This window comes from Pleurodeles waltl, chromosome 12 (genome assembly GCF_031143425.1).
Source record: "Pleurodeles waltl isolate 20211129_DDA chromosome 12, aPleWal1.hap1.20221129, whole genome shotgun sequence".
Taxonomy (NCBI): domain Eukaryota; kingdom Metazoa; phylum Chordata; class Amphibia; order Caudata; family Salamandridae; genus Pleurodeles; species Pleurodeles waltl.
In genome coordinates this window covers 630,310,129-630,337,024 of record NC_090451.1, presented here as the reverse complement: position 1 = coordinate 630,337,024, position 26,896 = coordinate 630,310,129, and positions in this window count along the sequence as shown.

Sequence of the window (26,896 nt, the reverse complement as noted above, 5' to 3'; positions counted from 1 at the left end):
CCCTTAGAGGGGAGTCCGGGCTGACCCTCAGCAGTCAGGAAAGCCAGCAGAAGTAGTTATAACCCCCACAGGCAACTTACTGGCAGCAGGGATAGTAGGTTGCACTGAGGCCCAGTCAGCACACCTGGAGAGGAGTCCCACATTGCTGGAGCAGCAGAGGGGAGACTGTCCTTGCAAGGATGCAGTGCTGGGGCCGGGGCTCCTTGGAGCCTGAAGATCACTCATAGCTGGAGTCAATAAGCCTTGATTGCTGCAAGAGTCGCAGTGCACAGGGATTCTGTCCTGCCAGGAAAGGCAAGGGCTCACCGTCTCCCAAGATGGACAGAGGGCTGAGAGGACGAAGAGGACAACTCAGTACCACCACCTGTATTGAGGGATCTATGCAGTTCCAGTGGTGAGCAGATCCCAGCAGCCAGATGTCATTGCATTAGGTACTTGCAGATGCAGGGGAGGTGATTCCTTCACTCCAAGGGAGACTCCTTCTTGCTTCTTTGGTGTAGCTGAAGTCTTGCCGACCCCAGAGTATGTACGGCCGTGGAAATGTTGCAATTGCTGGAAGGAGCCGAGAAACAATGTTGCAGGGCGAGGTCGTCTCGGGATTCGCAGATTTGTTTGGTTCCAGTGAATTTCAGCAGAGGTTCCTGTGGCCGGGAGCAGAAGGAGCCCTGGTGGTGTCTTGCACGCGGAATCAGGGGACCCACCCACTAGGAAGTCCCTAAATAGCCCTAACATGGGGCTTGGTCACCCTGCAGGTTGACCACCTATCAGAGGGAGTCACTGACGTCAGTTACCTGTCTTGACCAACCAGATCCTCTCAGGGGCCTCTGCACATCTTATTTCGATGATGGCAGAATCAAGTGGCCACCAGGGAGAGCTCTGAGCACCACCCCTGGGATAGTGATGGACAGGGGAGTGGTCACTCCTCTTTCCTTTCTGTGCTTTAGTGCCAGAGCAGGGATCAAGGGTCGCTGGACTAATACAAACCAGATTGTGCCCTTCAAAGCAAGCCGGTGGCGTGGGTAGGCTACCTCTCCCCCGGCTTGTAACACTTATTTCCAAGGGAGAGGGTGTTGCATCCCCTCTCCCGCAGGAAATCCTTTGTTCTTTCTTCCCCTGCTTGAGCTGGTCAAGCAGCAGGAGGGCAGAAACATGTCTATGGGGATGCTCGCAAAACCCTGGAAGACTGGTAGGAGCAATACTGTGGGGGGGGGGGTTCTCTGGCACTAGTATTGGGATATGATTCCAACATGTTTGATTCCAAACATGCCTAGTTTTGGAGTTACCATTATGTAGCTGGACCACAGGTAGTGTGACCTGTGGCCAGTACACCGGTAAAATGGCCTCCCCGCCCTTACGAAGTCCAGTGCATTGGAACTGGAGCCCATAGGGGCTCCTCTGCTTATGCGGGGTGCCCTCACACTCAAGAACCTGCACCCTGCCCTTTGGGCTGAAAGGCCAACCACAGGGGTGACCTACAGTGACCTGGTGTAGTGAACTTTAGTGAAAGGGTGCATGCATCTTTTTACGCAGGCTGCAAATGGGAGGCCTGCAGACACAGTTTGAATGGGCTCCCATGGGTGCCATAATGCATGCTGCAAGTCATGAGGGACCCCTGGTGTACGAATGCCCTGGGTACCTAGGCACCATATTCTAGACACCTACAGGGGTGCACCAGTATGCCAACTGTGGGGTGTAAAGGGTACCAAAGCAACCACGTTTAGAGGAGAGAGCACAATCACTGGGGTCCTGGTTAGATGGATCTCAGTAAAAACAGTCTAAGCACACTCAAAACAGGCAAAAACCATGCCAAAAAGAGTGACTTTCCTATAATAATGAAATCTGGAAGTGGAGAGAGAAATGTTGCTGGCAGATTGCCACATAGAAGTTCCTTTTTCATAGTCTGAGTAGTTCGAATTAGAGCGTTGAATGATCCAGTTACTTGGAGCCACTGCTTGTCCAACTGTTCTTGGAAGGATCTCATTCTGAGACGTGCATGAGGCAGCATGAGGATGGCTGAGGACATCATGCTGAGAAATGACTTGAGGATACACACAGAAACGAACTCTTTTCTGGACAGATCGTGAGCCTGGGATATTATGCTTCTTTGTCTCTCTGCGGACAAGAATGCCTTGTTTTGTATGGTGCCCAGAGTTGCCCTGAGAAAAGTTATCCTGTGAGAGGGTGAGAATACCGATTTTTGGAAACGGACTCTAAGTACTAGAGAAAACAGTTGGAGGCACATTGACGTGGCTTCTGACATCTTCTGAAGAGACAGCGCTTTTACAAGCCAATCCTCAAGATACTGAAAAGGTTGTAGTCCTTTGAGCCACAGATGTGCTGCTACCGTGGCAAGACATTTGGTAAACACTTGGGAAGCTAAACGGAGACCAAAGGGTAGGACTTTGAATTGAAAGCGAGCTCCTGCCACAGTAAAACAGAGATATTTTCGATGCTTTGGGTGGATAGTGAGGTGAAAGTAGGCTTCTTGCAAATCGAGTGGCCATAACATCTGCATGGTCGAGAAGTTGCAATTTCTCTTGGAGAGTTACCATACGGGAGGCCTTTTTCTGTAGATTTTTGTTCAGCTTCCTGAGGTGTAGAATGCAGTGCCATTCTCCTGACATTTCTTTATTAGAAAGAAACAAGAATAAAACTCCTTTCCGCTCTGAGAACGAGGAACGTTCTCTAATGCACCCTTTTGTAGCATGATGGCTGCTTCCTTTTTGAGTAAGTGGATTTAGGGTATAGGTGATGTGATGTTTATGGCAGATGAGGAGGTGGAAGTTGGACAAACTCCAAAGTATGGCCATATCTTATTATATCTAGAACCCACTTGTCTGTGGTAATTTGTTTCCATTGGTTGTAGTAACAAGATGTGTGTGCTTCCTTGGGTGGCAGGATAGGAGAAACTGTAGGGGGCTCCACTGAACTGTCACTTATTCCTTGATGTATCTCTAGATTGTGCTGGATGCTTACGTGTGGGCTGCTGTCTGGAAAATGCAGCTTGCCGTGGTGCAGGATATCGGTGCTGCTGGTAGGTGGAACAAAATGATTGATAGTTTTGTGGTTGGTACTATTGATAGCTCCCACAGAAGGCGTAGGTTTCTTGATCTACTGCTCGATGAAAAGGTGCTTTCCTGTACTGAAGTGTTACCAAGGACCTAGCCGTATCGGTATCCCCCTCAATGGCCTTTAAGGAGTCATCTATATGCTTGCCAAAAAGCATATCGCCATCGAAATGCATGTTCAGAATCTTACTTTGTACCTTTGGCCGGAACGTGGTCGCCTTAAGCCAACTTGGCATCTAAGGACGGCTGCACCAGCCAGCTAACAAACAGGAAGGGCAGTAATGTCCATTAATTAATCAATTATTTCGGAAGCTGCTCTTTCTCCTTCTAGTAAGATTTTGCGTGCCTCCTGTTTTTTATCATCTGGCAGAAAGTCTAGATATGGTGTGATATCTTACTACATCTGCCGATCATACCTCCCCAGTATTGCTAAGGCATTGGTTGCCCGCACTGTAGTTCCGGAGATGGTCATGAATCTCTTGCCTATGTTATTGAGTCTTCTACCCTCCTTATCAGGAGTGGGAGTGATAGGCGCGGAAGGATTCTTTGATCTCTTCTGTGCAGCCTGGGTGATCACTGAGTCTGACTTTGTATCTCCCACCAAACATGCAGGTGCATTGTTTATGGCCTTGAATTTTGTATGTATTTTGGGGAGGGGTGCGGTACTGGTGCCTTCATGACCTTTGCGCCTTCTTCCCATACATAGTAGATTATTGGAATCCCTCTCACAGTTCTTCTTGACTGGCCCTTAAAATGGTAAAGAAAACAGTCAGACTGCTTGACCGTTATAGGAAGGTGAAACCTAGTTACGTCCCTTTCCATCAGGGCGTGAAAACCACCCATGTCCTCTGCTAGTGCGTCTGCTGGTTGGGCAGGTGGAGGAGAAGGTGTGTGATTCATCCCATTCATTGCTAGAAGGTCTGGTGTCTTGAATTTCACCCTGCTCCGCATCATCATCAGTTGAAGGCAGATCTTGCATTGAAGGAACGGCAATGTGTGAGGGTGGAACAACCCTTGGTGTTGAAGCAGGCATAGGCGATGGCGTTCTTTGAGGAGGAGGTGGTTGTGATCCCACAGGTGTTGGAAAACGTGTACAGTACTCTATTAACATGGCGTGCAAGTCTTCTACTAATGCCACAGGAAGCTGAACCATGGATACCTGAATGGGTTCTATATATTGCTGGGTCTTGTCAGCCACACATTGTGGGCAGAATTCCTGGATGTAATATTGGTCATATTCGTCATCATCATCCTCTTGATATTTGTCATTCAGCTGTGATGGACTGTGTGCTGGGCCAAATAAACCATCATCAGATTCTTCCAGAAAATTGTCAGGCGGTAATGGTGATACCTGCAAAAGATCTTGGTAAACATTTCTGGACGATGGTGCCTGCAAAAGAGGGATAACTTGCAAGCTTGAGAGTCCTTTCATTCTAAATGATGGAGGCGTCGACAAGAAGCATGCTGTTGACAATGGAATTATATGATATGATGTGGTTGTCTGTGTTGTCATTGCTGATGGTTTTGTCGTCGTCGATGTAGTGAATGTCGACGATGTAGTCTTCGACGGTGGAGGTGCTGTCGACGGTGGAGATGCCGTCGACGGTGGAGGTGTCGTCGTTGTGGACGTGTCGTCGACAGTGGAGGCGTCACCAACGGTGGATATTTCGCCAATGAAGGCTTCGCCAAGGAGGCTTTCACTGGTGTCTGAGGAATCTCCATCTAGGGAGTGGAGGTTTTTGCTAATGTCGATAGTGCAAGTTTCTTCTTTGATGGAGATTTTGATAACAGATGAAGAACTAGATGAAGGTTTTCCTTTTTGTGAGGAGATTTGGGAGGGACCTGGTGCGTTTTCTTAGCAGCCATTTTATGACCCTCTTGAGACTCTTGTGATCTCTCCCTCATGAGCCTCTTGTGATCTCTCCCTCTTTTTGTGCTTTTCAGAAGAGGTGTTCAGAGCTAGCAGTGTCTTCATCTTCAGAGATGACATCAGATTTAGTTTTGAGTCTCTGTAACCAAATCAACAACCTACGCTCTGTCTTTTAGGGTTTTGGTTGACAAGGTCCTACAAATTTTGCAGTCTTTGACCTTATGCTGCGGGTAGATGCTATATATAAAATCCTTCTGGGGATCCTCCTGGTGAAGTCTCTTCTCACCACAAGATCCACATGACGTGAAGAGTCGTTCTTTGATGAGTTGATATGGTGAGAAATGGATGAAGATATCAGAAATGTGAAGAATTACTGTGCAGAGCTCAGGGAGACTCCCTTTCACATGACGTGCGGTAGAAAATGTGAGCAACTCAGTCTCTCTTGAAAAGGTTCTACAGGGTGCTGTCGTCTGATTGGTTGTGACCTAGGTTAAGTTATTTTTTACAAAAGGATATGCATAGGCTATTGCAGTGGCTATCCATTACAGTGTACTATATTAGTGTATATTGCACTGCTGTTCTAGTGATACAGTGGGACTCCCACTTCGACGACGGGGAAGATTCAAGCATATGAATCTATGAAAGATCCAATACTGGAGAAAGCTATAAGCCAATACAACAAACATAACACAGGGTCCTATTCTTGTTTTTGGAACATAGTAACCATTGCCGCTCCTATTGTGAGACAAACTATGCATGTTGTTATATGACAGAGATTGGCAAAACTTTTCATTACTTTGATTCCACTGTACCTTAGAACTGATCTTTGCAGTAATCACTGCCCCCACACATTTCATATCCAGAGTTTTAATGACCTTCCACACTGCATTCTGATTTTCAAGGGTCTCAAACTTTTCACCTCACCAACTATCTCAGAAGTACTTGGCAAGCTGAACCTGTCAAGGAAACCCAATTGTTTCACTCCAACAGAGTGAGCAGATATATAAAGCTGCTGGTGGAATCTCCTAAACTGTTCCAGTCTCCGTTTTTCAGTACTAAATTATAGTTCATTCCTTTTTATTAATTGTGCTAATTTGTTTAATACTTTTATTTGTGCATTTTCTCAAATACACAGTGAACAAACGGTCATAGCAGTTGGTGTAATGTGTGAAGTTGTAGTATCCAGTTGACCCCTACCTTTAATTGTGCTAATTGATTGCAGTTTGGACTCCACTTGCTGAAAGCCTATATGGTACCAATGTACTTGACTAGTCATTTTGTTAAAAAAAAAAAAAAGGTTGCATTTTAGGAGTGTGTGAGCCATAGCATTGTGAATGTGAATATTTAACTGCCCCTAAACGTAATTGCTGCTACTTTTTCTGATTCTGTATAGAACCATATTTTTGTGTTTACCTTTTAGAATTTTCAAGTCTTTTCAAAGTCATGTTGTATATTCTGCTTAATTCTTATGTCAGCTACCAGAGAAATGCACTTCTCTAGACAGCAGATTTCACCATATCTTACATGAGCTCATCCATTTCCCCATCATGATTTAGCTAAACGTACTTCCTCACCTGGTTCTTTCTCCAGTAGTTGGCATTGAGCTTCCAGTTATTCTGTTTAAAGCCCCCTCGTCCCAGCAGAATGTTTTTAAGATCAACTCTAATGAGTTTGTGCTGGACTGATGTCCTTATGCACCATTTAACAATGGACCAGATATGGTTCTCCTTTAAGCTAAAAGTTATTACTATTACTTTGAAGTATTGTTATTCATCACCTTGGTTTTGATGACTAATCGAACAGCATCTACGGGTTGGTACGTCCCTAGTAGTATATTGTTTGCTATGAATGGCAGTGGCAACACTTGTTTCTGTCCGACATGAAGGATCAAGAATCACCAAAGAATCTCCCAGATGTGCTACATAGATATAAACCAAGAAATGTGACGGGGTGCAGCCCTATCATACATCTCTATATGTGCCAATATATGTATTGTGGAAAGCAATAAAACAGTGGATTCAAGCTCTAAATGCATGTGCTTTCCCAGAGTTGAAGATTAGCTTTAGTCCTATTAAGCATCCATTCACTGTGCCTATGGACTGGACCTCTTAAAATATAGGAATGGAAATCTTGCGTTTATCAGTGTAATCTTTGAAACCGTTAAGTGGACATGAGTTAGCTGTACCAGGTGTTTTCTAAGGTGGAGGGGGAATATGGTTATTGTGGCCCTTCACCACGCCAGCAATTTTCTATAATGAGTTTTGAGTGGTTTCTGTGAAAGACCTAGACATTTTGTGTTCTTCACCAATTTATGTGGGTGTGTGTTAGTCTCAGCAATATAGTGTTCATGATGCTTCTGATTCTTGTGAGGATTGTTTTTGTCTTGGTTTTCATTATTTTTTGTGAAACCAGTGATGGTCATTGGATGCTGTTAGTCTTTAGGATGAGATGCAGTTCCAGGCTGCATGCCAAAATTCTGAAGGTTTAATAGTTGCTGATCCAGGGGAGAAAATTGGTGAGGATGAAACTGAGTTATTGTTGCTTAGACCTTGAAGGGGTTCCAGCTGAAGGCTCCAAGTATGTGGGTTTACTGGGTGGGGATGTGGAGAAGGGTGCTAACTGTCTCTCAGCTCATATTCTGGTCAGTGGTTGGGGGACTTGCAAGTTGGGGCGGTGTGAGCTAACAAAGTTCAAAACTCAGATGCACTGGGGTATTCTGGTGTTAGTACTTTGCAAATAGGGAAAGTCTGGTAGTAGAATGCCTTTCAGTGACTTTGACCCACTCTTCATGTGTGTTGTGATGGTGAAGGTGTTATGGGGTAGAGTTGTTTAGGATGGTAATCGGTTTGGATGTGTTTTTTAAGAATGTGAATAAATGGATGCAGGTAAATGGTATGTATGTATGTATGTATGTATGTATGTCATATTTGTAAAGCGCATTCCGACTCACAAAGAGCATCGAAGCGCTAATGTAGAAGGTGAGAAAAGAGGGAGATAGCAAGAATCTAAGGAACCCACCCAAAAAAACAGATAACAGTAAGAGGAAAAATTACTTAAAAGTACAAACCGGGGTACGAAATGGATGCTATCGGGGGAAGAGACAAGTTTTACCTAGTTTCCTGAACCTTAGGTAAGAGGGTTCTTGCCTGATATTCAAGGGAAGCGAGTTCCAACCTTTGGCAGCAGCCACAGTGAAAGCTTTATCCCCCCATTTAGCTTTATAAGTACGGGGAACCTGAATTTGATAGGCTTTGGAGGACCTCAGGTTTCTCTTAAGAGCATGCCAACAGAGCCTGGCGGTGAGGTAGCGAGGACCGATCCCGTGAGTAGCTTTATACGTTAGACAGAGCGATTTAAAGATGATGCGCTGAGCCACCGGAAGCCAGTGTCATTGTTTGAGGCTCTCTGACTGATACCTGCCGTGAGAGGTTGAGAACCGCTCTAGCGGCTGCGTTCTGGACCAATTGCAATTTGTTGATCACGGCCTTGTCCAGATTAAGGAATAAGGCATTAAAATAATCTACTTTAAACATCACCAATGCTAAAATGGCAGAGACTCCATTCATGCTGGAGATAAGGAAAAGATTTCCTTAGCATTTCAATGAACCAGAGGCATGTCTTTAAGGTGTGGTTTACCTGATTTTTAAAGGATAAGCGATCATCAAAAAGAATGCCCAAATTCCTACTGAAAGTGATGGGGACAGGAAGCGCGCCACATTCTGAAGGCCACCAGCGTGAGCTCCATAACTATTTTCCTGGTCCGAAACAGAGAATTTCAGTTTTGGTGGCATTCATTTTAAGCCAGTTAGTCTTCATCCAATTGCTAACTGCTTGCATACAGTTGTTGAACCGGTCCGCAACCTCCTCCCAAGGCTTTTTGATTGGGATGATAAGCTGAGTATCGGCTGCATAAGAGGACGGGATGAAGCCAAAGGAGTGAATCAGATAGCCAGCGGGGCAACATACACATTAAACAGAGTGGGACTCAGTGAAGATCCCTGTGGAATCCCGCAGGGTAATAGATAAGGTGTGGATCTAAAGTCGCCACAACTTGCAGTGGTCCATCTGTTAGTAAGAAAAGATTCCAGTAGCTTAAGGGCTCGCTCTCTAATCCCTACTTGACAAAGGCGGGACGTCAATAGGTGGGGGAGATGGTATCAAACGCCGACGATAAATCTAATAGTACTAGGATGACCCCTTGACCTCCTTGAAATCAAGGCCGTCTCCGTACTATGCGCCTTTCTGAAACCATGTTGAGGCATCAGGGGCTCCCACTTCCACTAAGAATTCAGCCAGTTCCAAATTCAAGATGTTCTCTAAAATCTTTGCCAGATAGGGAAGAAGTGCTATTGGCCATAAATTGTTTAAGTCCTGGCTGTCGCCATCTGGCTTCTTCTTAAGGGGAACCACTATGTTTTCTTTCCATAGGGAGGGATACACCCCAGATATCATAACCTCTTGAAAGATAGGAGCTAACGCCCGAGCCATCAGGTCGGGAGCCAGTTGAAAAATAGAATGGGGGCACGGATCCAAAGGGGAACCAGACTTAATTTCTATGATCCTCTTTCTAATACTGTCACGAGATGGGATATGGAAATCAGATAGAACTTAACAGCTAGCTTTGGAGTCGGTAGATACCCTAGAGGGGAGTTCCGTAGAGATCTCATGAGGAGCAAAATTTGCGTGTATTTGGAGAATTTTGTTCTCAAAGTGCCTAGCAACCTTATCACAGAACTCGTGAGAATTTTCCATATCGAAAGGCCTAAGGGGAGTGGATAATGCCTGTATCTCCTTAAATAGTTCTCTAGGGGCATTTAATGCCTCCTTCACTTTGGCAATATAGAAATTAGATTTGGCCTTAAAACGCGCCGCTTTGTAAGCCTTGAGGGTGGACTTTAATGCAGCTCTTTCCTCTGGGACTGGTTTTAATTTCCACCGGTGCTCCTGTTGTCGGTACTTTCTCTGTCAAGATTTAAGTTCGCTCATAAACCAAGGTTGACCAAGCTTCTTCCGGCTGCAAGGCCCCCGGAACTTTAGGGGAGCCAGTTGAGTCATGGCCATTTCAACCCCTTGCTGAAAACTGTCAAGCAGGGGCCGAGCTAGCTTCTTGGCTCTGTCCCAGGCCTCTTCTAAGGCCGGGAACTAACTCTTTCACTTTAATCTGCTTCCATGGCCTAAATACTTTTCTCTTCACCTCATACAGAGCAGGAAAGTGCGTTATGTCAAATTTAAAGTTTAGGAGATGATGATCCGTCCAACTTAACTGGGTACTGGTTAACACCAGCTGTAGAGAAGTACGAACAAAGACCCCATCTAATATATGTCCTGCACTATGGGTAGCTGCCGAGTCTCTGAGGGACCAATCCAAGGCCTCCATAAGATCTAAGAACTCCCTAACCACTGGAGTGCAGATCTCGTCAAAATGAATATTAAAATCGCCTATTATAATTGCCTTTGGGGACAAAACCATAGGTTCTATCAGCTTAACCCAAGATTGGACAAAGTTTGTAGGAGGGCCCGGCGGTCGATGAATCAATAGGCCCTCCTACAGTACTCCAATGTTCTGAGAGATCTTAAAAGCCATTGTCTCGCATGTTTCAGCGGCGGGGCCAGACCAAGTGCACACAAGAGTAGCCCTGCAGATAATAGCCAAGCCCCCACCCCTATTGTGGGGTCTATATAATCTGCAGTAGGTATACCCTGGGGGAGATGCTGCAACAAAATCCGGGTCTGATTCTGTTTTGCCCCAGGTTTCTGTTCAAAACAATCAATATGCCAAGTATCAATCATTTCGCAGATTTCCAGTTTGTGCTTGGGGAGTGAGCAGAAATTTAACAAGGCGTACTGGAACGGCTGACCGTGAGCTACCGTATTTTCCTGAGCTGCCATTCCAGACATCAGAGGCTTCCTATGCTGAGCTCTGGCCTCCTTCAAGGTTAATGGAGCTTGTACGGTCCAATTACATTCCTCACAGGTCCAAGCGCCCCGTAATCGGATGGCGCCTTCTGCTTACAGGGCATATTCTTAATCTTGATTTTGCTGCTAAACCCCTGAGGGGCCGCACATTTGAAAAAATGGGCAGAATCTCTGGCCCCTGGGCCCGTTCGGGCGCAGACGGGCTTGCCTTTGGCGTGCCCGCTGTGCGGCTGCTCAGCTGGATTCATTTGTAGCGCCGGGCCAAGAGCCCGACGTCAGCTGGACTGCTATCTCGCAGTACAGAGTCTCTGATGGTTGGAAGGAGGGCTCTAACTGACCCTCACTTCCGGTGCAGTCTCTAGAATGATGCCTGGCTGAAGAGACGACAAAGAAAGGTAAAAAAGCCCCAGTTAAAAAGAAATAAAAACAGCGCTCCCCCAGGCAGTGTTTCCCCCACCCTAATGTAAATATATTTAAAAAGTTGAAAATAAACTTCCCTCATGCCACGCAAAGCTGCCGAGTGACGCGCTCTCCTTCAATGCGCGGCCGCTCAGCTGGATTCATTTATGGCGCCGGGCCAAGAGCCTGACAGCTGGACCACTAACTTGTGGTACAGAGTCTCTGATGGCAGGAAGGAGGGCTCTAACTGACCCTCACTTCCGGTGCAGGCTCTAGAATGATGCCTGGCTGAAGAGACGACAAAGAAAGGTTAAAAAAAAGCCCCAGTTAAAAAGAAATAAAAATACCGCTCCCCCAGGCAGCGTTTCCCCCACCCTAATGTAAGTATATTTAAAAAGTTTAAAAAATTGTACATTCCTATATACATCACTGGTGTTTGAAAGTTACGTGGCCCTGTGTACAAATGATAGAAAATGCTGTCTAGAGTTGGTGTCACATATGAACATACTTGTTTGTACTTCCCTTTTCCTGTATGTTTGATTGTAGCAAAACTCAAATCCAGACTCCACATTCTCGTCTGAAAATCTACAAGCTTGCATTGCTGACCTCTTTGTAGCTGGGACAGACACAACTTCCACCACTCTCAGATGGGGGTTTCTGTACATGATCACCTACCCAGACATCCAAGGTAAGATATGCAAAATGATGACCTAAGGCTAATATATACAAATTGATACCTAAAGTACTAGATACACAATTACAGTCTGTGTGTGAAGTTGGCACAATATCTTTTATGCAACGTTAAGGGTGACTGCCTTCTGATGATGATCTGACTTCTACAGTGAATAGCAGCAGAGAATTTAGAAGAAGCTTAACAGAGGCATGAGGTTGAGAAACACATTGGAGGATCTTTGTTGTCCCATTGTTTTGGAAAGGCAGGTGATTTGCGTGGGAGGAGTCTGATTCATTGGCAGAGCTGTGTTTATTCTGAATTAGCAATGCAGTGCCGAAGTTACAGTTTGGAATATTGGTAGCATGTCTCAGTATGTTTGGTCGTAGGACTCCTCACCATATGCCACCATATTCACAGACGTGGGAGGCAATTAAGGGGTGTTGATGATAACACCACTATCACTGAGCTTGCCTTCTCTTCTCTACCTCACATCTCTGATGCTAGTCCGGTGCCAGCAGGAGATCGAGCAAGTGGTGGGCTGGGACCGCCTGCCTGCCTGGGATGATCGGCTCCAGATGCCCTACGTGGAGGCTACTATCAATGAAATTCTGCGCTTTGGGAACATCAGCCCTGCTGGAGTTTTCAGAGAAGTCACCATGGACACCACTCTCCGAGGTTACCACCTGACCAAAGTGAGTACCCAGAAAATGACTGAAGCCAATCTCCAGTTCAAGAGAACTTAGTAGGTAAAGCTATAGAGGAAGTGAATTAGATTTGGTACCCTAAGAAAGATACACTGAATTCTCAAATACGTGCCACTACATGAAGATTTACAAGCTAGATCATTTGCATTTAAGCAAACCTCTGGGTCCCTGCATACCATTGTAACCAAATCAACAACACCTGTTTTCCCACTTGTGCTCTGTAAACATACCTGTAGACGTGCCTTAAACTATGAAGTGAGTATTGGCACATTAGTTATCATTTAGGCCTACAATGCTTCCTTGCAATTGTTTTATCATCTGAGTCAAAGTGATAGAGAAAGTGTAATAGGTTGAAAGTGACATTGTCTCTATAGTCATAATGTAAAATAAAAAACTGGGTGATGCTGTAAGATGAGGTATTTCACATAATGCTCCACAGGTAATGATTTAATCCCACCAGTGTGCATGCTGTCTCTTGGATGTTCTTCAGTTGCACTGATTCTCTCCAATCCCCTGGTTCTTTTTGTAAGTCATCCCAGGTTTGTTCCACAGTTTTCTTAAAGTTGCATCCTCTACACCTGAGATTTTGTTTAATGCCTTTCATTTCATCTTCGTTCAGGGCACCTCTGTGATCTCTAACATGACCTCCCTTTTCATCGACCCTTTGGTGTGGAAAGACCCCAATCACTTCAACCCCCAGAACTTCCTAAACGAGCAAGGACAATTTGAGAAGCCAGAATCTATGATCCCTTTTTCTGCAGGTGAGTCAACTCTGGAAGTTTTTGGGTGGGAATTTTATTTTGTAGGCTTCCAGCCTCAGACATTATGTGCTTTAGGTGACTAGGGAACCTAACTGGTTGATGTTGAATGGGAGCATGGACAGTCTACCTATAAGATGTGGGGCATTCTGTACAAATTTAGAGGTGCCTTACGAGGTAGCAAGATCCTCATATGTCCACATTGATAACTTTACCTGCTTCAAGTGCTACACACTTGCAGCAGATCATCTTAGGATTTTTGGCGTTTCTCTTTGTTAAAGCATCTGAGATTTTCTACGTTTCACCTATGCCCTTTTTATTTCTGTGACTGAATTTATTGTTATGCTCATCCACTGCCTCTGTATTTGCTTTCCCTTGTGTAATGTCTGAAATTCTGAATTATTTGTACCTGTCTGCATCTCTTTCTCTGGGGATCTGCATCCTGTATCCTGCTGCCCACATTTGTCTGTAAGGTTTTTAAGATTTCAGAAATATCTTCAGTGACAAAGAATATAGTACATTTTGCTCCACAAAATATTGCCTGATTTAGGTACCCAGGCAGATGAAAGATGCCACCTTTGCTTCACAACTGAACAAGGTTTTGAAGTCCACATATAGCCATATTCTAAGACATTGTGTGCCAGAGTGATAGGTTGAACTGCCTTGGGTCTGGGTATCTCGTGTGGCCTTGAATCTGTGTGAGATCCGTTCTGAGAATAAATGTGCTTGTGGGGGATGATGAACATCTCCAGAAACATGGAGTACCAGGATTGTCAGGCCCTCCTGAGGCCACTAGGATGAGTGTCAGAGATGTTTGTAGCATTTTATGACCACATATGAGAGGAGTGGGAGAGGCTGAAAACTGCAGGCAAAGATCTCTGACCAATTTATTCATAGTACATTGCACATGGACTCTGGGTGTGAGCACCTAGAGGCAAAGTTTGATCATTTTGTGTTTTTGGGGGTGTCTGTTTACGGGTTTCCCCACCACTGGAAGTACACCTTTGCAGAACTTGAGGGCAGAGTTCTCTCTAGTGGACATGTTGATACATCCTGCTGAGCGGGTCTGCAAAAGTTGTTGTCCTCTTCTAGGAATATGTCTTGGCAGATCACACAAAGCCACATCCTCTGTGCTAGTGATGAGAACGGGGAAGGGTGTGTGCCACCCTTCTTCTGTTGGTAGAACATGTCTGTCATGTTGTCCGTCTTGATGAGGACTACATTCCATCTAATGACATAGAAGAAGTCATTGAGGGCTATTTGTATGGTTAGCACTTCTAGCTAATTGATGTGGTAGCTGTATTGTTGAGGAAGCCACATTCCCTGTAGTCATGTCCTCAAGATGTGTTCCCAAGGTTTTGAGAGATGTGTCTGTGGTTGTGGTCACATGTGAAATGATGTATGAGCCAAGGTCTGCCCAGCAACAATTTGTTATTGTTCCCCATTGCAGCACATTGTGAGTGTTGGCCTTTATTAGCACCAGATTTCCCCAGTGACCCTCTGCTTGTGACCACTGAGCCGCAAAGCAGTCTTGTAGGAGGCTCCGAGAGAGCCTTGAATATGGGGTACAATAACGATACATAAGGCCATCATCCCTAGGAGGTACATCATAGTTCAGACAGCGCATCGATGATTGAGCTGGTGAAGAGTCAGCAGCTTCTGAAATGCCAAGAATCTTTGTTGTTTGGGGGTGGACTTTCCCCTGTAACTGTGGTTACCAGATCCCTAGAAGTGTTGAATCTGTTGAGGTTGTAGGTGGAACTTGGTGGCATTTATGATAAACTGCAAGCAGGGAAATTGCTGCCGGAGGGCAGCCTTGGCAGTGCTGCCTGCTGCCGCTCTTGATCAGCCAGTCATTTAGATATGGGAGGATGTGAGTGGCCCATTTTGTAGATGTGCAGCCACCACTGCCAGGCACTTTGAAATACCCATAGCACTGCAGTGACCCAAAAATGGAGCACTTTGAATTGAAAATGATGTCTACTTAACTGAAAGTGAAGATATCACCAATGACAGTGTGAATGGCTATGTGAAAGTAGGCATTTTTGTGGTCAAGCACTGTCATGTAGTTATCCAGTTGGATCAATGGAGAGACATCCTAGAGAGTTGTCATACGCAGGTGTTGCCAAAGTATTTGTTTGTTTAGAGGCCTGAGGTCTAGAATAAGCCCAAAGGAGCACTCCTTTTTGGGAATAAGGAAGTATAGGTGGGGGCACGGTCTCTGCAGCGCTCGTAGCTCTTCCTCTGGGAGGACATGCTGAAGACGTGTGTGGCTATTATTTTGGGAGGGGTAGTGACAGCTACTAGGCTGTAGCTGGAACCTTCTGTGTGATCTGATCTCCTCCCAACTTTGGAGGAAAACTTTTATTCTGCCTCCAACACATGATGTGTGATCAGGAGGATGAAATAAGGCAACTCACTGCAGTGGAAGATATTTACTGGAGCCACCTCTGCCCTCACCTTTGATGTTGATCCTATAGACAACCCTGGTGTAGCCCATACCAGCCTGCAGGTAGAAAGCCTGCTGCTGTCTTTGATAGGATTACTGCTTGTTAGGTGAGGTGGATTTAGCTCTGCCCCTGAGCTGTTGCTTCCAAAGGGAGCCCTTAAGCGGAGGAATTTTCGAGGCATCCATGGATTTTGAAATGTGTCTGTCCTTATTTATCTTTCCAAGCTTCTCATCAACGTTGGGACCAAAGGGATGCTCGCTGTCATATGAGATGTTGAGGAGATGGTGCTGGATTTCAGGTTTGAACCCAGAGATTCAGGAACCAGGTGTATCACCTGAGTATGTCACTGGTATTAATGCCTCAAGAAGCTGTGCTCGCAGTGTCCGAGATGTCCTTGCCCTCAGCACTGATTCTTCCCCCTTCTCCTATAATCTTCTGCGAGATGTTTGGCAAGTTCCTGCATCACCGCTCATTGGGACCTGTGCTATCTGGAGAGGGGTCCAGCAAATTTGCCTACACGTCAGTACATTGCTGCCTGCTATGCAATTACTCTCTTCCTCACAAATTCAAACATTTTGTCTGTCAGTGATGCATGCGTTTAGCATTCAAGTGCAGACCACAGCCACCTAGCTCTGTAAAAAGAAACACAAAGAAACAAATAATATGCTATTTCTTGTTTCTTTTTGCTCGGTGTTATTCCTTATAGACATCTTGTTCTGTTTTCCCTACTCATGCCCTGCTCCTGGTGTCCTTGTTTCTTGGGTTCTGTTGTGAGATGAGATTTTGTATCTGGAATTCTTCTCATGCCCAGTTTCTTGTTGTAGGTCAGCGGGTGTGCCCAGGGGAGCAGCTCGCCCGGATGGAACTCTTCATGTTCTTCACCAGCCTACTCCAGAATCTGGACATCTTTCTTGATGACAAAGAGCACTGTCCTGATTTCTCTTACACAAGCTGCCTGGTGCGTGCCCCCCATCCCTACAAGCTGAGCTGTCGGACACGGCCACAGTCATTTATGCAAAATGCAGAGAAGTAATCCCTTAGCGTGATACCTCAATCTGGCCATCCCAGTTATACAAGAACGTAACTGTAAATATATTTCTAGCGCCAATTGCTTCTCCTTTGCCTCAAGTGTCCTTTGCAGGAATAATTTCCAACATAACTCTAGACCTATCAGTAGCTGAGACACATCTAGGGCCAAGAAGGCCGTATCTGCAAGGCACAATGTATAACCCAGCTGGATGTTATAGAAAAAAGGCAATAGACTGAAAGTCTTGAAAGAAATATTCAAATTGTAACAATAAAAGAAACTAGAAATCATTAAGACCAAGTATATGATGTGATCTTAGGAATACATTAATGACACAGAACTGAGGGACTTGTGCATTACTGGTCAGGGCGCAATGGAGTTGGCGTTTCTGCGCTCTGACTGAACTGCAATATGGCCTTCATTTGCAATGCATATCATGTCCTGATCAGCATCATCTCAAAATATGGAATCCCAGAGGTCAAAAAGCCTCCTACTTAATAAGTAGGAGACAGCAGGCACTTGTGGCACATGATGAATGCTTGTGAATGCTGGAATGAAGGTCTGCAAGCAGCAGCAGTTCTGTATTTCAAGCGTTTCTAGTCATGGTCTAGAGGTGCAGGGATCCCAAGGGGATGGCTTTCCCTTTGCTAACCAGTTATCACCCCAACTCAGAGGCAGGTAACAGACTGGTTTGTGACCACAGTTGACTCATAAAGAGAAGGGCAACGTCTCTTATCTCTTAAAGCATCACTGTGTGTCCCTTGTCTTACCTCATCCCTACAATTTGGTGAAGAGTGTCTCTAAGTATGGTGGAAAAACTTCCAAATGGGTCAGCAGAGAAGACTGTGGCAAGTGCACACAAATTGCAGACCAACCTGTGTATATGACCAAGTACTTCATTGGGCAATGATTAGGTAGTGGCAATTATTGGAGGAACTAGAAGATGGATCTACAATGCATTGCGTGATGACACAGGAGCCATCTAATGCAGTTTAGTAAATACAATTCCAAATACGTGTCGCAGGAAGAAACACTTAAAAGGACGGAGATCACACCAAGAAAAAATAATTTTGGGCGCTGCAGAGAATGGCATTTTTGGAAAGAACAATGATAGTTGAATTCTTTATGTAAATGCCACAAGCTCTACAGAAGCATTTTTAGGTGTGTCAACTCATCATCCAGAAACCTGCAATTTGTCAAATTTACTTTGCATTAGTGATGCAGGGCATCAACAAATGATCACATATTGCATTGTACTGGGGTGGATCTTGGGCAAATCCCACAAAGAGTTGATGTAAGTGGAAACGGTGAGTGAATTTCCACTTCTGGCAATGGTGGATATGGCACAGATACTCTATATGTATTTAGAAATATCTACAAATGGCTGACGATCCCATGATTCCCAAGGGACCTGATCCCAGTAAGGATTGGGTAGGCAGCGGTGACGCGCTCATCCAATCAATTGTTTTTCACTTGAAAATCCACAGAGTGTTCCTGTAGTTGTTCTGGCTCACAAAGGGCCTTATTACGATTTTGGCAGACGGAAAAGCCTGTCCGCCTAAATCCCGACCGGGAGGTTGCCGCCATTGTGGCTGCCTCCCGCCGGGCCCATTACGAGTTTCCAACTGGGTCAGCAGGAAAGGGCCTACAGCATTGTCTCAGGCTCGTAATCGACATAAATAACACCTTAAACTCACATTTCTCATACAACACGCAAAGATGCTATGTGAAGATAGCCCTATCTCTCTCCTGATCACCACACTACACTCAATCCATACTTTACATCTATGAAGGTAACAGCATCCCTCAGGTCATTACTCATGACACCAAAACTCTCCTTTTATAGTCCACACAATATCCTACACCCTTCCCACCAAACATGCCCAAAGGAGCAGTAAGCTACCCTTCTAAGAAAGCTCTTTGTATTGTAAAATACTAATGACCCCGCAGTAGAGAGATTATTATCTCTGTTGCGGTACCATAGATCTGTCTCCTTTGTCAATGCCTAAGGTAACGAGCACACTAAGGACTCAGACACCCCCTCTGTCGCTGTTCCCTTTGAAGGCAAGGTTGCTACTTCCTAATTAAAGGTTATACCTCTTTATGCCATTTACTTGGACATTTCCACCCACAATAGTAATAAATAACACAAGTGTGTGGGGTGGAGCAACTCAAAGAAAAGTGAAAAACTCTGGGCCTTATTGAGATATTGGTAGACGAGTTGCTCCATCACAACGGTGATGGATATCCCATCCGCCCTAAATCTAAATCCCATAGGATTTAAAGGGGTTTAGATTTGGGTGGACTGGATATGAGTCACCGTTGTGACAGAGTAACTTATCCACCAATGTCTAAATCAGGCCCTTTGTTTCTTAAATATCTAGAATACAGGATTTTTCACTGGTAGAGAGGCTAAAAACGTATACAACCGAACCAGCAGAAGGGCGAGCCTTACTTCAAAAAGGTCACAAGAAAAGAGCCAATCAATCTACAAACTATGTACAATTGTATCCATCCTTTGAGATAAACATCCACTTCATGACCTCCCCATCCATCAAAAAGAAATGGAGCAGATTGGAAAAATGCTGCAGTGCGCAGTGTGCACCAGCATCCTTGCAATGTTCACTGTCTGCAAAGCAGACAGTGAACACTGTGACGTTGCTGGCCAGGGGGGCTCCCTACACCCATTCTCCGCCCGCCTTTTCATGGCGGTGCTACCCCCAAGAAATCGCTGGTGGAGAAAGAAGTCGTAATCCCCTGGGCAGCGCTGCCCTGGCAGATTAAGACTGCTTGGACCACCAGACTGCCGGGATGACTAATCCTGGCAGTCCGACCGTGTTGCAACTGCCGTAGTCGTAATGTGGCGGTGGACCGCCGCATTGGTAGCAATCCCACCACCACCGCAAACCTTTGTAATCAGGCCCAAAGTGTTTTGTCTATGTGTGTATGTCCTACCTGTTTACTGGTTTTTACATTGGTGTTGACACTGATCTTTGGATCAGGGTCTTTATTTGGAATGACAGAATTATGATCTTGAGATGTATCAAGGATGTTTTTACAGACATTTTGTCTAAATGTTTATATTTTAGGCCTGGTCTAGGGTGAGAAATCTTCCTACAACATGTAACAGGTATAATTTTATAACTGAGTGCTCTCTGTGTGGGGACACTTTATGGATTTAGCATAGCACCCCACTACTTGTAGATTAGGTTGATCTATCCCTGAAGAATTGTCATAGATCTTTTAAGGCTAATCAGGCAAGAAACATGTCGACCTTTTAGGTGAACATAGGGGGACAATATTTCCCAACATATTCCCGCTTTGTCTTTTATTTTTAACAGGGACCCTCCCAGTAAAGTATCCTCAGAGGGATACCCCAGGCAATTTTATCCTCTTGTTTACCAATCAATGGATTCAGTCAATATTGACTTTCTGATGGATACCTCAGACTCTTGATGGCACACACAGAAAGAAAAGCTTTAAGGCAACAAGCGCCTGTAAAGGGCCCTGCGGGGCATTGCAGTGCCGGCCCAGCGGGGAGCTAGCCCAGTGATAAAGCATGCCACCGCTTTGCGTGGGTGGGTGAGGGCTTTTCCTCCGAAAATGGTGTTACCTGAATCATTTTTAGGAACAGCACACTGTTTTTTTATATTATATGTTTGGAGAGTGTGTGCTGGACTTTAATTACTCCCAGTCCCCCTATTTTATGTTTATGACAACAAAAAGAAATGCCTGAAAATAAGGTTTGCAGTGTCCTCACTAGTCCTTTCATATTGACAGCTTCTAGCAAAATTAAAACAAGCATACTGAACATAGGGTTATGCAACTCTTGCATTTGTACCCTGACAACATATCAAGAAAGTTTAAAGTGGTTTCGTTTTCTCAGTGAATATTACGAACCGCTACAGTGAGTGCTAATAGCTCAATTAATGAAACAACATAAGTCGTCTGCCTTGATTCTGGCCAGGAATAAATTGTTCATCCTTATTTGAGTGTGTACTAAATGTTTTCTACAGCAACAAACTAAGGATTATACTGTTTCAAAGGTCAGAAGGACAACCACCTATTTTGCCTCCCAAAGCTTTATAAGCAGTGTCAAGTCCCATTCAGAAGGCTTCAGGGCTAGCAGGGGCTTCTGAGCCACAGCCAGGGGAGTTTAAGCCTCTTACCACTGCTGTCCTCTGGTGAGCCCTACTGTGGCTCTGCAAACTGGGCGCAGCACAACGGTTTCAGCAACTGACTCTCTGTAGTAGCGCAGGCGAGCAGTCACAGACTTCTCAGGGATGTTAGTGTGGGAGTACTCAGACTCAGAAATCAATATTACCCACCCAGCAGCGCAGTGAAGTTAATGCGCAGCCCAGGGCTTCTCTTTGTTGAAAGTACTTTATTATTTTAAAAAACTGAATTCCTCTACACGTTTAATCATGCATGAATACCCGATTCACGGATACAAGTCTTTGTGCTCTCTGTCTGCTGAGTAGGCCTTTATCTGGCTCTATTGGGACCCTCCCCTCACACTGGGATCCTCCCTGTTGTAGGTTTGGAATCTAACGGTCAGCTATATGGGCACAGCCCATGCCCTCTTTGTTATTAGCAGCACTCCAGTAGTATTCCCTCAGGTCTAGGCCCCTTTCATTTCTCAACTAATTCGTGGTTGCATGGTGGACCTGCTTTCGGGTGTCCTGCAGCAGCAGAATCTCACTAGCAGCAGGTGTGAGTCTTCAAGCAGCACATGGTAGTCCAGCAGCAGTGTGGGAGAAGCTCAGTCCACCTGCGGCAGCAGGATCTTCAGCAGGCAAGCACGAGCCTCCACACGGTACACAACAATCATCCCAGGAGTACGTGTCAGCTACAGCTCAGCACATCGGTCACAGAGGGTAGAGGCAGGTGCTGAGGCATCTGTTGGTGGCCCTCTTCTGGGCGGCTGCACTCTCAGGATACCTTGCTGAATACTAAGGGGGTCATTACGACCTCGGCGGTCTTTTTGCAAGACCGCCGAGGTACCGCCGTGCTGAAGACCGCCAGTGGTGGCGGTCTTCCGCTCGGCGTATTATGACCGTTGGCTGCTCACCGTCCTTGTTCCGACGGAGAGCCGCCAACAGCCATACTGGCGGGAGGCGGGGAAGTGGAGGTTGCTCCACCTCCACCGCCACGCCAACAGAACACCGCCCAGCGAATCACGACCTGTGAGTCACCGTGGCGGTGTTCTGTTGGCGGTGTGGTGTCGGCGGAGCTGTCCCCATGGCTCCTGTCCCCACCCGGAGGATCGTCGGACCAGGTAAGACGATCGTCTGTGAGGGGAGGGGGTGTTGTGTGTTGTGTGGGTGCATGGGGGTGTGTGCGTCTGTGTATGTAGAGGGGGTGTGTGAGTGCATGTATACCTGCGGGTATGTCTGTATGGATGTATGCGTGTATGTGTGTGTGTGTGTATCACTGTGTGTGTGGATGTCGGCGTGTGTGCGTGTAAGTATGTAGGTGGTGTCTGCGTGCGTGTCGTGTGGGTATGGGTGCAGTGATGTTGGGGGTCGGGTGGGGAGGGGGGCCCTGCCACCTTTGGGGGGTGGCAGGGGTGGTGGGGGTGTAGGGGAGGGAGTCGGGGGAGACCCCTATCAGTGCCAGGGAAGGAATTCCCTGACACTGATAGTGCTTACCGCCATGGTTTTCATGGCGGTTCAGAACGCTGGAAAACAGCAGCGGTAAGCCGGGTCCAAATACCGCTGGCGGTATAGTGACGGACGCAGGGCTGGAGACCCAGGTCTCCAGCCCGGCAGGCGAAACAGAAAACCGGCGGATGACCATGGCGGTAACCGCCATGGTCATAATACAGAAAAAAAGACCACCAGTTCTCTGCCTTCCGCCAGGGTCGTAATGACCCCCTAAGTCTTCAGTTCTGATGTATACTTCTCATCGTAGATTTCTCACCTTGTGAATAATCCCCATGCATCACACTGTATTTTAAAACTTGTAGAGCAGTTCCCCTGCACATCGTTAGACGGAGGTGTCTGGCTTCACACCAATGTCATTCCACTCCAGAAGTGAGCTGAGCTGCATATAAGCACCACCCATGCACACTCATGTCTGTTCCTTACTTTCTGTGCCTTTCTGCATGGTCAGACACTGATCTGGAGTTTCTCCCTGGTATTTGAACAGATTAATCAAATAAATTTCCTCCAGTGGGCAAGAAAAATGTCACAACCTAAAACCATAGGGTTTAAACCGTGCAGAGACTGTCAGATGTATCTGGCAGACCCCCATGAAGTGTGTGTGTTTGTGGTGTCTGGGGTCGGACCACGACTCCAAAGTCTATAGCTAATGCTTCCAGATGAACCGGAAAGCCATACAAAAATGTGCAGCCAAACTCTATAATGTCAAACACAATAAGGATCTGCACAGTGCCCTGTTGAATTCAAAAGGAAGATCCTATTCTAGCTCCGTAAGTCATTCCTGTGGCAGATTGTTGTCTCGGTCGAAGGCTTCAGGTAAGTAAAACAACAAAAAAACAGAATCGGCCTCTTTCTGCCACTCTCAAACTCCAGAGAGGGTACAAGGGTGTCACTATGCCTCCAGGTCTTGCTCCTGATCTACATTGGAGCGATTCCTAGGATGGTCATCATGTGTTTCTAGGTCTGTCGGGGACATCGCAACAAGTAGTTTTCAGGGAGGCTAAACTGTGTTTTCTCAAGACTTTATTCGCTCCTTCTGGCATTCCTTCAGGTTTCAAGGATCCACATGGACCTTCAGTCGGACTTCCACTGGAGGATCTGCCCTCGGTGCCATCTGTGCCCTTTGGACCAGTTTCCAAATCAGCACTGGCTCTGGTGCCTGCTTTGGCTCATGTGCCATCTGCTGCTCCAGTCCTACTCGCATCAACACTACTGACACCGGATGAGGATATACACCCTCTTGTGCTAGCTGAAATGAATCGTCCATGACCTCAACCAACATAGCTCTCAGGCTGACCTACAATTGCCAACCATGGAAGTGAAAACTAGTGTATTGACTGAAGTATTTCAACTTGGGCAGGTTCACACTGAGCCATTGTTACCATTTAATAAGGCAATTACTGACATCCTTTTGGGCCCATATGCTAAGCCCTGTTCAGGGCCACTGGTTAAATGAACAGAATGCATGTCGCCATCGCCCTGCACCTGGTGATCCTGCTTTCCTAAGAAGGCCTCCAACTCCAGAAAGTCTAGTGATACAAGCGTCCACCAGCAGGGTCAACACTAATGCCCTCCCAACCGCCCCTCACAATTATTAGTACCAACGAATAGAGACATTTACATGAGAATTTTTTTTCTCCACAAAATTCGTGCTGAGATCCGTAAATGGCAACTGTCTCCTTGGCCATTATGCCGATGCCCTTTGGGATACAGTGGCTCAAGTTTTACCAGCTGTTCCATATGATCTTCGGGTGTCTCTTACACATTTGATTGAGGCAGTCGCAATATGGCAAAATCTGTGATATGCTCAGGAGTGGATGTGACTGATTGTAATGTGTCATGAGTGCCAGTGAGGCCCATTCAGTACCATCCCTGAATGAGGTCTGTGGACTTCTGTGGGGGCGTCCAGGCAACTCTAATGGGTATGCCCTTTGAGGCCTCTAACCTTTTTGGTGACAGAGCAGACTTGGTCTTGCAGCGTTTCATGGAGAGTAGAGCCATGGCAAGTATTGTGGGCCTTTCTTCTCCCACTAGTTAATTCCGTGGCTACAGTAAAGTATTCTTCATCTGTTAACGCTTGACTCCTCCTCCAGACCAACAGCCTTTTCAATTGTTCCATGGAAGACGCTCTCAAAGACAACAGGTACAGCAAGGACAATGCGTTAATCACGCATCCAGAAGCCCCAACCCCAAACCCTCTTTAGTATGTTCTTGCCAGCACAAAGCAACCATGTTGGAGGCAGGACCCAATATGCAGGCCATCACGGCAGGCAAGTGGTTCCTCCAACTGTCCGTTGGTGCTATTCTTTTCTTCCCAGACATGCCTTCTACCATCTTCAAAGCGGCTGACTGAGGAATATATGTCCATCTTATGACAGGAAAGCAGGCCCTTTTGGCCAAAGTGACCATAGAGAAGGTTCCAGCCTCAGAAGTAGAAAGTTACTTTTGCTAATTAATTGTGCCAAAGAAAGACAGAGGCCATTGTCCTGTTTTAGCTCTTCACCCTCACAATTCATCCCTGTGGAAGAACAAATCAAGATGCTTACCCTAGCCCAGGTCCTGTCTACCCTATACCTTGGAGGCTGGATGGTGGCTTTTGGACCTGCAGGACTTTAATTTTCACATCCTCGTTCTGCGGGCCCACAGACACCACCTGCGGTTCATGGTAGGCCAGGAGCATTTTCAGTGTGCAGTGTTCCCCTTAGGCCTCACCAGTGCCCTATAGTGATGGCTGTGGTTTCAGCACACCTTCGGAGGTTAAGGGTACCAGTCTTCCCAGCCTCAATGACTAGCTGGTTAAGGCAAGATGGCCCCAGACAGTCATCAAACACCGCCAGATGGCTGCAAACCTTCTCACATGCTTGGGGTTCATTATCAAGATGTGGTTGTCCTACTCAAGCCCTTTGCAGATGCTGTCATTTATCATAGCTTTTCTATATATCATGGAGCTTCGTGCCTTTCCCCAGGAATGAAGAGCTCTGGACATTGAAGCTATGATTCTGATGTTCTGTGAAGCCCTGGTAAAAAAACGTGTTTGAACGGTGCCGATACAATGGCGCAATTGGCAGTGCTGCGGTCACAAGTGCACTTACAGGACACATGGGGAACCAGCAGGTGCTTATACGAGCTTCAGTCATGTCCACTGTAGGAAGCTGGCCTGGTGTGTGGTACTTACACCTTATAGCAGGTCCAGGAATCCCCTATTAGTGTATTGTAGGCAGTTTAGAAGCCAGGCTCTCTAGAGGTAGCTGTGGATGAGCAGCCAAGGCTTATCTAGGAGAAATGCAAAGCTCATGCATACCACTGTAGTCACACATCACTAACGCACATGAAAGAAAACACTCATTGTTCCAAAAATAAAGTTACTTTATTTTAGTGACACAATTACCAAAATGTACTAGAGAGGCAACCCTCCAATAGGAGGTAAGTAATACACCAGGTATGTACACTAGTAATCAGCAATAGGCATAAAAAGTGATAGAAAACAGTGCAAATGCAAATGGTCAATAGTGACCCTAGGGGGACCCCAAACCATATACTAAAAAAAATGGAATGCGAATGAAGGACTCCCACCTAGGTAAGTGGAATGTGTAGAGGGGAGCTGGGGGAAACTAGGAAACCCAAAGGTAAGTACCACAGTGGCCCCCAGCAACCAGGAAGAAAGGAGTACGTTACTGGATTTTCCCCAAAACACCCAAAAGGAAAGAAAATGCAACACCCAGACAAGACTGCAAGAAACCAGCGGTGGATTCCTGAAGAGGAAGACCTGTGGAACAAGGGGACCAAGTCCAGAAGTCACAGAAGAGTCCAGTGGGGGCAGGAGCCACTACCCACCCAACTGTGGTTGCAGGAGTTGGTTGACGGTAGGACCAAGACAGTCAAGAACCGAGCCCTGGAGCAGATGAAGAGTTCCTGGAGGATGCAGTCGGGGTCCCACACCAGATGGATGATTGCAGGTGGTCAGTGGCGTGCAAAAACCACCAACAAGCCTTGGCAAAGGCAGAAGCCGCGATGAAGCAAAAGTGGAGCTGCCGGGGACCAGCAAGGTACAGGAGGACTCAACCCAAGGGGGGAGTCCTAGAGGGACCCTCAGCAAGGCAGAGAATCCACAGAAGAAGAGGCAGCCCCCAAAAGAAAGAGACCCGCTGGAAGAGGAACCAGGAGTCGCAGAGGAACCCACGCAGCACAACTGGAGAAGGGTCCCACGCCGCAGGAGAAGCATGCAGAGGGCTTTGTGTCGCAGGAAAGAGTTCTGGGGTCTAGGGCTACACAGAACCCGAAGATCCCTTGGGGGAGATGCCAACAAGCCTTTGTAGCTGCAAGAGACATGGCGCACGGGGGTACTGTCCTGCATGGGAAGGCAAGGGC